This window comes from Bombus flavifrons, chromosome 8 (assembly GCF_040668555.2).
Source record: "Bombus flavifrons isolate JBK064 chromosome 8, iyBomFlav1_principal, whole genome shotgun sequence".
In the NCBI taxonomy this organism is placed as follows: Eukaryota; Metazoa; Arthropoda; class Insecta; order Hymenoptera; family Apidae; genus Bombus; species Bombus flavifrons.
Genome location: NC_138449.1, coordinates 7935266 through 7947707, shown reverse-complemented (window position 1 = coordinate 7947707; position 12442 = coordinate 7935266). Strand labels below are relative to the sequence as shown.

Here is a 12442-nt window from a genome sequence, read left to right as displayed (position 1 = left end):
TCATCGTTTACGTCTTCATTGGTTATCCCCTTTCTATATTTCTCTATCTAACCTTTCTAAAGTAATACATACTATTAAGCAACCCTTTCTAAACTAATACTAATGTACTTTCTTATTTTTCTTGATCTTAAACCAACAGTATATTGCATTTAACTAAAGTTAAACTAGACATACTACGTTAGCAACATTCTTTCTCATTACTGTTATTGCGTAACATAATTGCAAACATCAATTTATCACTATCATTTGACTGTTTATCTAATAAAAATTTATAACACTTGCATAACATTATTAATTTCACCAAAGAAACAACAATGCTAATCTCGAGTCCGAACTAATTCTCTAAAAATTTGTCTGATTTTAAATATTCGTTATATTTAATATTAATACAATAAAATGTAATATAACTTGTATTAACATTAAAACTACAGGCTCATACCACATACCTGGATATATTTATACATAAAACATTCAGATTAAAATGGTATAATGAAAATAATTAGATATATATAGTCATATTTCTATCTGAATAAAAGCCAATATTTTAACTTTGTCTAAAACACCTGCGTTCATCAGCCTGTATTCATGTCAGCTATCGTTCATAACTAACAAAAAAGGAAAGATCAATGTTTCAGTAGCTGTAGTGTTAAAGAAATATACCTTAATTACACGAAAGGTTAAGGCATTGCAACGGATGTTATTAATCCGATTGACAAGTGGCGCGAGCTTGGACAGACCTGATTTCTGTTCTCCAGCTATAAAAGTGTCGATACCGTTGCTCCTTTATGCAGAATTCACGTGCACGAGAGCGTGGCAGTCGGTGCACTGTCCGATGCACGTGACGCGAAACACATTGCGCCGGGCATAGTCACGTGCACCAGCCAAGCACATTCTGTCTCTCTAAGGCAAGGGAACGTATAGATTTGCTGTCGCGTTCGTCGTGAACACGATGAAATATACATGAATCATACGAGACGTTCGTACTCGCGTCGTTTTTGGTCAAAAGACTTCGATACCTTTGTCTGGAATGGTCCGAAACTGACCATAGAAAAAGTCCAAAGAATACCGGCTTAAAAAATATTCTTGGAACGTGCATATGTGTACGTAAGGAATATAAGTAAGGAATTTAACATAATAAGAAAGTTAAAAATAGTGTCTTAGAATTTTTAATGTCACTGGTAGTAATTTGTTAAATTATATGACGTAAATTTTAAAATTATGATTTTTCAATATTTGAAGGAAAGACATTTTTACAACTACAGAAATGAAACCTATGTAGAGATATATTTCGTTTATAAAATATCATAGACATAGTTTATAGAACATCTTTAAAACATCTACCAAATTTGATTAATTAGATTGCCTCTGTTTAATTTTTTATTAGGGGAAAACCTGTATAATAGCGCAAGATATAAAATTCATCGACGTCAGTATCTACAAGTTAAGCAAGCACGTGCTGCTTAACCATTTTTCAAGTGCACAGAGAGCTATGCACTTACGTAGTGTATACATATAGTCGAATAGGTAAAGTTGAAAGCCAGCTTATTTCGCATAAGTCAATGTCATATCTTGTAGCAAACAATAATGACGCTATTAAAGTGTCTTTTTTCTCATCTATATATCTATGTAGCTTAGAGAAATAAATATGTTGATCATGCATATGCAGTTATACGAAAATTCTTGCACGTCTCGCTTGCAAACACGTATATTTTCATATATACCTAGTATTCGCATGATCAGGACTCTGAAATGATTAATATTGTCCGGTTTTCTAGGTCGACCTTAGTCTAAGCCTACATAAGTAATTACACTTATTGGCCACTTATAAGTTGCACGACACTTGACTCCTTGTTGGTCGGAATGCGGTCCTACTTTGCCGCCTTGAATTTAACGTTCTGTTAAAGACCGCCTATTGGTTCATAAGTAACAGGTGCTGACACCCGCGTTTAAGACGGACCGAGTTAATATTCTAGTTTCTTACACACAGCTAAATGGTGTCACATTGCAATCTTAGTGATTATTGGAATCCATTTAAGAGGAAATAATTAAAAATGATTTCACTTGAATAAAACGAACGATACCATAAACGTGACTAGCATTAAATTTATTGGCCATACCACTATGAAATCTTTTTATGGAGATCCAAATTGCTCTCATAAAAGAAAAAATTCTCTGCTACGTCACGCAATTAAAATTGAATTATTAAGGGATATATAGGTAGAATGTAGATAGAGTAAATAAGTACATATATTGATATAAAAACTTTGAGAGACTGCTTGGAGGTCCATTATAAGGAAAAAGAGTGACACGAGCATAAATCAGATTCTTCATACTTATATAGGTAGTTAAAGGATTTTAAAGTTTTACTACTATCATAAAACTATAAAGTTAATAAATGGTAAGAAATTAAGAGGAGACAGGAGAATATGAGATATCATTTACTTCCAACTTATTGTCAGTTTTGTAATAAGTACTCATGATGTGCCCTTTCGGTTGAAAGACACAGCGAAATAACCTCGCAGCAGTAAGATATTAAATTTTCTATTTCAACTACCTGAATATTAACAGTAGGCTGTATATTTGCGTGGCTTTTACTCAAAATTTCTTAAATAACCTTTCAAAGTTTTTTATACTGGTTTTGAAACGCTCGATTATACTTTCGGAATAAAATACAGGCCATATTAGGTATTCAACACATTTAAAATAAAATTAAATATTATTATTAGATATAATTACATATTAATTAGATCTCTAATGACGTTATCACTTCAGATAATATTTATTTTTCTTCAGAAACTATATATCCAATTATTATAAAGCAATTCTAACTTTTGTACATTGCGACAAAATGTGATTGAAACAGTTCGAACTATACAAGCGTTGTTCATTTCCAATGAGCGCATGAATTTTGTTGCACGCAAATAGATATGCGGGTGAAACCGTAAAGTTTCGTAACATTGGCAAATATCAAATGCTAAGTAAAATAGAAACACGCGATCGAAAGGACGCAGAGGGACGTCGATTGACGAGTTTCGTTACAACGTTGTCCATTCTTGGCGACGAGAATGTGCCACTTGGTAGTGTAAAAAAAAGGACTGTCGTAAGATAGATCTTATAACGCTTCTCTTTGAGAGAAATTGAGAGATTACGTGCATCTCCTTGTTCGTCTTCGTACACGTTTAAGTGCTCTCTAGTTTCCTGTAGCCGTACCGATTTTCCTAAGGTTCATTAAAACGGCGAAGTTAAAACTCGTACACTTTTAAAGTTTCCATAAAACACCTCAACAAGTTTGACTTTCATTTTCCTTTCACTGTTACTTTATATAGAAAGATACGTCAATTAAAAAAAGAAGATATGTGAATTTATTTTTAAGATTCGGTCATTTTTATCGAAAAATATTTATATACAGTGGTTAGAGAAAATATTTGTGCACCATTCCTATTCACTAGAACATTTATATAATTAACGAAGTCCAAGTATATTAAGTTTGATATCATTTGGTAATACTTTTATATAATTACATAAAAATTATATGTTACTTTTATATCGTTTTAAGATATGGAACATGAATTTTGAATCAGAATAGTTCTTTTTCATTGTTGCATTTTAACTATGAATCATAAATTTGGTACTTTTATCAATCTCTTATTTCCAAATGTATCTCATACTACTATTTTCCAGCAGTTGAGCTTTTAACGTCATTCGATATACGTATGTACATATTGTACTATGTATCTCTTAACCGGCTTCGAATGCAGTCAACAAGTCGAGACTTCGGGTCGAACGATCACCACTCGTGCATGTCGCGCTTATATATTCCAGTCATCCTTGAATGTAAAGATGCAATCATGCCTAGCTTAGCAGGCGAACAAAGAGGAAAAGACAATGAGTAATCTCTGGGGCATTTGAAAAATTCACACCCACGCTCTCCGTTATTATTTGTCACCGATTGTCTTGTTTTAACGTTTGCTCGAGTAAACGGTTACATGTTGGAAGAATTGAGATACTATTCATTAACAATAAATTTTTCTCTTTTAATTTGTATTACTATCTATATTTTAACAATATTTGTTGAAATATAAATTTAATTTAGAGTCGTGTGAACCTGAAGAGAATATCAGGATTAATTAAATGTAAGAAATTAATTTATAATATTTTTATAAAACTTTTGTTTAATTAAGTTTACATGTAAGTTTAAGTTAAGACGATAACTTTCGAATATTATTATTTGTTTTTTTTCTTGAAATTAGGAAAACGAGGGCAGAGAAAGTGAATATGCAAAAACAGTTCATTCTCAGTTTAGGATACGTATTTCAAATTCCAAGATTTACTATTTCCTTAATTTTCCTGTTTCCTGATTTACGTTTACGATTCACGAAAACATTTCGATAAATGTGACATAAAAAGCGATTAGGTTAGTAAGTTATGATAGGTTCGATGTTCTAAATCCAAGTAAATATGTGTTGTCAAATATTAATTACAAATCTCTAAGTAATCCTAGGCAAATGACACTCAACCTAAATAGACAAGTGTTCTGTTACCATACTTTCCATGTATTACACATTTACATATGCAATGAAAATTGAAGGTGTACGACATGCAAGAACATGTTTGCAAATCTTGTCGCAACGATGTCACGTAATCACTAGATTATTAACTTGCATTGCCTGTATTCTATTTAATTCATTTCTTTTTATGTTGTATAAATAATTATTGAAATTCAAATATTTTATAAATAGATTAACTTATAATAATAAATGAAATATATTTAATATGTATATATGTCAAATATATGAATATATATATATCGAATATATTAAATATATTATAATAATGATAAAGAGAAACGCGTCGATCGCTCATTTCAGGATTCTGCCAGGAACTCATTATCTAATCAATAAAAACATGAAACCAAATTCGGCCGATGCTAGGTCTATGATCAATTAAATGATCAGAAACCGGCTTATAATCTTCTTTTTTAAGAACGCATTTTTCCTAGTGGACGAAGGTTTGCGATACCTTAACAGGTGGAAAATTGTCTCTTATTTCTCAATTAAGTAGGGGACAGTTTAAAGTGTATGGTGCCGGTCAGTTTTTACTTGCAGAACCAGTGGATATTAGAACAGTGAGAGGGTGAAAGAAACGGGCGAGAGGTGATGAATGTGCATAAAATAGTAGAAGCAAGTATAGAAAGAAGATTGTGTGCGTGGTTGACCGAAACGATATCAGAAACTTGTTGATGTAGCATAAATTCGTGTGTCAAGTACGCTCGTGCTTTAATAACCTTTCCCTCACCAAGGTGAATATTTGTTAAACGTATATATCATATGGATCAAATGATTTTAAAATATCGGTGCAACGCCGCGAAAGCAGGTTAAACTATGATTAATGAATTTCATACATACAGAGCACGCGGTTATAGAGTAAAACATGCTATGGTAAAACACATTGGTAGAAAATTTATTAGACGATCTTTGTCATTACAAAGTAACTGTAATGTCGGCTGCATCCAATGAACGATGTACATAATTCGTTTTATAGATAATTTATTATTTCAACATACATATCATACATACATATATTGTATGTATGTATGTTATTAAATGCATCTTATAATTCAAATATTCTATTAAGTTCCCCTCATTACAATAAACAGCTTTCTTATAGAAATCTTTTTGCGTCTTTGATAAATCATTATAAAACTAATAATCGTATGTGCTATTTGATTAATAAATGCATAATGCAACTCATTAACCATTAAGAAAGTACAACCACGCGGTATATATCCTACGGAACGAATAAGAAGTCAAGGTTCCGCTATTTAACTTTGTTTCTTTCCGAGAAACGTATACCTTCATTGCAGTGTAGAATTTCTTTGAGAGAAAGTTAAACTTTCGTAGAGGTGACATTGACCAAATTATCCAGCAGTCCACTTTCAATTTTCTTTACTGTTGAATTGAGAGATACACAACTATCATACTAAAATGAAATACCGATGAATATCCACTATATGTATAAAAAATTTATTATATGAAATCTTAACGTGAAATTGTTAATTACACATATCAAAGGCTGTAGAAACCAGACAGCTTTCTATTCGACGTTTCACCGCAATTCTCGGTCCCGTGAAAAAATCATTCCCGTGCATTGACGCCTCTACGTGTAAACGCAATTGTTCAGGATGCATAATAGCCGGCTAGCGAAAGAACGCGACGATTGGAATCTAAGAATCCATTTATGCGGGTCGGTCGTGATTAAAGGATAAGATCTGTGGCGGTGTTCTAAAGCGAGCGCAATGACTGCAGCTGTTTTCCTATCGTACTCTTCGTCACGAGACGAAGCGGCGGCTAACATACGCCACGGTTTCATGCAAATACGGCAATGCGTCCAGATAAGCACAAATACACTTGAAACTGCACCTACTGCTTAAGAAAACCAGATTCCCTTGATCTTGCTTGCTGGCGAGAATTATTCCATTCCGCGACAAGCCGTGACGCGAAACTACAAAAATAAGAACGCTCCCATATATTGCCGTTATATTACTACCGGATACCATTACACCCACGATTTGCTCGAACCACTTCTCCGCGCTTACAGGCCATTCCTTTCATTCTGACCCTGTTTGTCACTGTCGATTATCAATAGTCTCATATTGTGTAATATTCGTACTACTCCTTGTGAATGTTAGACGTAATGAGTAATGTGTTCGTAAGTGAATCTATTTAACTATGTACATATTCATAGGATATCTTAAGACTATTTTATAAAGTCGTGTCGGTGTATTCTTTGAGTAAAAATAAGAAAAGAAATCTTATATAGATATAGATTCGTACCAGGGAAATGTTTTTACATTAGACTCAAAAATGGTTATATTTTTGTATAGTAAATAGATCGTGATAGATGTTTCTATCTTCTCAGGAAGTTCTTCTCTAACATCTTTTCTATATATTTTATCTTGTCTATGTACAACTATAGTGATAGGATACTCACTTCATATTCGTAATTAACACGAAGGGATTATCTCTTCATATCATTCCTTGTCTGATACATGCATTTTTTTTTTTTTTTTTTTGGCTAGTAATGGTCTATGATACATTAAAACGCTATGTATATATTCGTTACATATAAGTTATACATAAACGTTTTTGACGTTTAGTTTGTTTAAATGAGAGGCAATCATGACAAGCTTACATTTGCAGCGTGCATATTTATTTTACTACTCTTCTGAATCACCGTTGGCTACGTTCGTTTGCAATTTTTCGAATCAGTGTGATTGCAAGACATTGTTCCACTACTGGTAATACGTACAAAGATACAAATGAGCCGTCGACGCGATGATTTAGAATGTATTACGGTATAGCAGTAATCAACGGTTTAGCAATTAAGACAGTCGACTCCAATGCGGATCGTGGCTTATTACAAAGTTCTCGTTGCATGCAGCGTCGAATGAGATTACATAAATTATTACTGTCTTGGTCAGCGTTTAATTTCTACCGTGAAAAATTGTACGGCTCGCGTACGAGCTTGCCTTTCGATTCTTAAGAACAATGTTCATGAGATCCATATACATATGTATAATTACGATTTGATAGCAATTTTAGTAACGTCATAATTAAGTTCTTACTGCGAAGTAGTATACTTGGATTAACAAATTTCGAAATTATAGGAAAACGAATATTAAAAGGACGAATTTGTAGTCACTTATTAAATAAATCAGTGAATTTGATTTCAATATATCGTATGTCTGAAAATAGCATAACTAAAAAAATTCCATATATCTTAAAAAGATCCAAATTGTAATTACTTAATGACACAGATGGGTTCAGGAGCTAATAGAGTTCTAAGAAGTATTTAAAGTAAAATTTATGGATATACGTCTCTTTATTAAGTTTACGACCGATTATAAATCACAGAGTCGCTATAAGAACGTTAACTTCAGATGTCATATTGAGTTTGATAGGTCGTAAATTTCAGAACAATTATGAAAACGAATAGGACATCGGCGAATAGGCGAGTTTCATCCTGAAAACCGGAACGTTATCAGAGGGCGAATAAAAAGGCGAGAGAGAGGCAGAGATTGCATATGCATATCTGGAGAGTTAAGGGTTGCAGAATCATGGTTTTACGACGTCAACATTACTGCCTGCTTGCTTCATATATTTTACCATTTTGTCTCGTAAATACGGTAGATACACATAGATTGTTATCAAGAAAGCGGTATTAAAAACTAAAAAAGAAAATATTGGTAAACATGGATTAGGAAGTCTCGTTATCAAGGTTTAAACATCTACATCTTCAAGTAGTTCTTAAAAATATTTATCCAAAGGCAGGATTATAAGATCGCTAAAATTTTTCGTTTAATCTTTGAAACAAAAAAGCGTTTGTATTTTAAAATGTAAGTTGACAGACAACTTTCAGAACAGCTCGAGAAGTCCGCAGTTTAGTAATTAGGAGTTCGTACGTATGTAAAGAAAACATATCTGGATCTAATATAACAGTCCTCCGGTTTGTACGGAAATGTATTTTATATATATGCCTCAATTTATTTTACTAAATTTTACTGAATAAAATAAATTGCGACACGTATATAAAATATATCTCCGTGCAAACCGAAGAACTGTTAGATTTAGATAAACCTCCTTTACGTTAAAATATAAATTCCAGAAACAATTTTAAAGCAATTCGGGTAGTTTGAAACGAAAAATCCTTTGACCTAATTTTAAGCTACTTTTAGATTTATCAAATTAATAAACATTCTTGTAACTCGACGAAAGGGAACTTTATTTGACCGTGAATTATCAGTTATAGAATTAGCCGCGAGCGAGCCAATTACAATCAGCAACGTTCATGAGCCATTTTGAATTCGCTACAGATGACCTTTCGTGAGAAAAGCCTCTCAGCTCTCTACGTTTTCCAATTCGCAAACAGACCTTCTGGACGTTCCCGTAACAAACATCAGATAAAGGAAAAGAATTCCAACGATCGTGAAGTACGATGCACCGACAGTGGTAGTAGCTCCGGCTTACGATGAATCAGAATGCAGTTATCCCTATTTCTCAGGTGCTTCTAATTGGCTTTAAGATAATAACGACGCGAGTAGTAAGGAGTATCGGTCACGTGAGAAGATGGCAAACGTTTTACTCGTCGATCGTGGTGCAACGTGCGATGCATTTCTTGCACCCACGATAGCATAGCTCTTGCGAGACTCCGAGAGCGTGGTGAACTTTAACACGCTGCAAGTCCTTGAATCGAATCCCGAGATACAACGTCGAGATGCCACGTAGCACGTAGCGCATCGTGCAACTCTCGTGACTCGATCGGCTGACCGGCGCGGAAAGTCGCCAAGCAATGCACCACGTCACCTTCTTCTTTTTCTCGGTCACAGCCGTTGTCTGGAAAACTTGTTTCAACTCAACTTCTTCGGTCTCCCACGTAATTCCTTCCATCATATAATATAGAGAAAAGTTATTGGCTTGGAATCTTGTTTTTGCTCGAGTCCTCAATTTACCTCTAATTGGTTCGAAATGGTATTAGATTTATCTAATTTTGCATTATCTATATACTTCTGTACATTTATTTATTCTTAAATTTCCCATAAATGCATGATAACAGGCGAAACAAATCTCTGTTCAGGTTATTTTTTCAATTATGATCAGGAAAATATGAATTTGCATAACTCTATCAGTTTTGTTAACCCTATGGACGCTCACTAAGATAACTAAATGTGGTCTTCCTTCTTTCACATGAATTTAAATATTTAGCTATGCTTTACGTGTATTTTAATTTTTTATATTGTTCCTTCATTAATCTTCGTAACTTCTCACAATTCCTAATTAATTGACTCTTAATACGATACATTTTGAAACAAAGAATTCTTAAGCTTGTATCACTATATAGATAACTATATATTGTCTCTTAATTTGGTTTACAACTATTGTACATCATCACGCATACATCCAGCATAGCAAGCGAATAATTTGCGGTGTGCGCTTTTTTTTCTTTGATGCTATAAGATCTAATAAAATTAATAATGAAAGATAGGACTGTCGTAGCTGCTAACTGTTGATATTCTTAATTTACGGGCATAATATATTATTAACCATGATATTTGCAAGCTTTTATGCTCATAACAGTTAGACAATGTGGTTAGAGGATAAATCTGTTTAGTTCGTGCTATTTTCTCATTTGTCTCTAACTCGTACTTAGTCAGACACAATTCAGTTAAAGAAAAAGCTAATAGACTAGTTTATGTTGTAATAAATAAATTAGTCAGTTGAAGTTAATGTGATGGAGTGAGAGAACGTTTTTGTTCTAGGAGCATTATTCTTGTAATTTTTTCTGTTAATTGCGGGCGATTGCTTATTCGTATATTACATGCGTTTTAGAAGATAAATAGCGTATTAAAAATGAATGTAAGTGATGATGAAATAATAACAGTTTAACTGAAATTACTCTTGTCTCTCTCTTTCTCTCTCTCTCTCTCTCTTTCTAGTAATATTTATTTTATATAAAATTTAACATTCCACTTGACAAAATTATTACTGTCTTACAACAATCTTATTACAAAATAACTATCTAAAGTTAATTACATATTACATATGTCATAGTTGTATACAGTAATTAGTATGTAAATGTTTTGAAAAACGTTTTATAATTTGCAACTAATAATTTAGTTGCCTTCAATCTAATCCAGCTTTTAATTGAAACATGATAACATCAAAGTTATATTCTTTATCGGCTATGAGCTATACTCACGCACGTAAGAATATACTTGGGGTCACGAGACTTACGTAGGCTTTTTAATAGTGCCTTGCAATTTTGCACGGCAGGCCTTGAGTTGTGCCTGTGGAATGCACTTTAATGGGTATTGTTCTTGTCTCGTGCTGCACGCCGATAAATATTCTTTGAATGCATAGATTAGTCTTTTTCACTTTTTTCCGACAGTAGCTATTTTCATAATTGTCAATTAACGGTCTACTGTAGGCAAGAAATGTAACTAATTCCTCGTATCGCGATAAGGAGAGAACTGTGCATGTGTCAGAAACCTTATTCTGAGCATGCAATTTAAATAATTTCACGTTTGAGAGTACATTATTATTAAGATTATTATCAAGATTTAATGAACAAATTATATTTTGCCATTAGTGTCTGTTGTACTTTTCCGTGATTTTAGCGTGATTGTATATTTATAGCAATATTATTGTACATGTATATTTATAGCAATAAATAAATTTGTTAAAATAAAAATATATATAGATTCTCTTAACATTTTGGATATTTCTCAATAACTTTTTTATAATTTTCGTAAGAATTACGCAGTGAAATATTTTTTACATGCCATATATAAATACATAACATACGCATATACATGCTATTTACTAAACTCGTAAAATAAAAATTATATTGTTCTTCTTTATACAATCAATTTTATTTTTTTATAAAATTGAAATACCTAATATGCACAGTAATAATTACATCTTACACAGTACAACGATTAGTTTCACTGCCGTTTCGCAAGATTTATTCAAGTTTCTTTGTTTTCGCGGAAACATTTATGTTTTGATTCGTTACTCCGATCTGAAAGTGAACGCAAAAACTTTTATGTTTAAGGAATGTTCGGTTCTGGTACGGTTAGACTGAAATTCGACGCGCTTCCAACGTCGTTTTCCTTATTTTAAACTTGCTTTGACAGATTTATTTACATTGTTTACTTCTACACCTATTTTGTTCGAGGTTTTACCAGGGCAGTTAACTGGAATCTAGTTAACTCTGTCCGTTAATTCAACGAACATTTACGGATTAGAAAGCCGTCGCGAATTACCGCAATATGAGCTTATTATGCGTACAATCAAAATTAACGATATTGTAACGCCGTAGGGTGCGATTTGTACGACGCTATACTTGCAGTTAACTATTCTAATTTCGTAGCTCGTGCTTGTGCTATGTTTTGTACCGGTTTCACTTATTTCGTATATTTCTCTGAAGAACAAAACAAAGACTAAAACCGCGAGTGCAGAATACGTTTGGCCAGCTGAAAACATGCTACGATTCCACAGAATTCGCTAGTCACGTTTGATGTCACTGCTCCCTGTTTTTCGATTTAGCAATGGTTCGAGTTGCTGCTTTTTATTCCTGAAACGCGTGCTCGTTGTTTCGAAATCGGACACAGTTTCTATATAGAACGCAGCCCAACTATTTCTTTCTAACGTAAGAGCACTTCGCACAGTCGCTATTCGTAAGCGTAGGATCAAAAAAAGTTCACTGAATACTCGAATCGTCATGGCGTGTATCGTGGAAAATGTGATAAATTTTTATATTACTTTGCCTAATCCATGCAATGTGTTGTTAGTTCTTACATCTGTTATTTTTTAATTTATCTTTGAACAGCACGTGTAAAAAGTGGTATGCTATTAAATTTATAATTCGAAATCGTTCAATCTGA

At 33.1% G+C, this 12442-nt stretch overlaps 1 protein-coding gene across 3 annotated transcripts in view; it reads left to right on the top strand.

Annotated features, from left to right (window-relative positions):
- The window catches only part of LOC138182490 (uncharacterized), a 77058-nt gene that overhangs the window by 9078 nt on the left and 55538 nt on the right, over positions 1–12442 (top strand). The window lies entirely within an intron of this gene.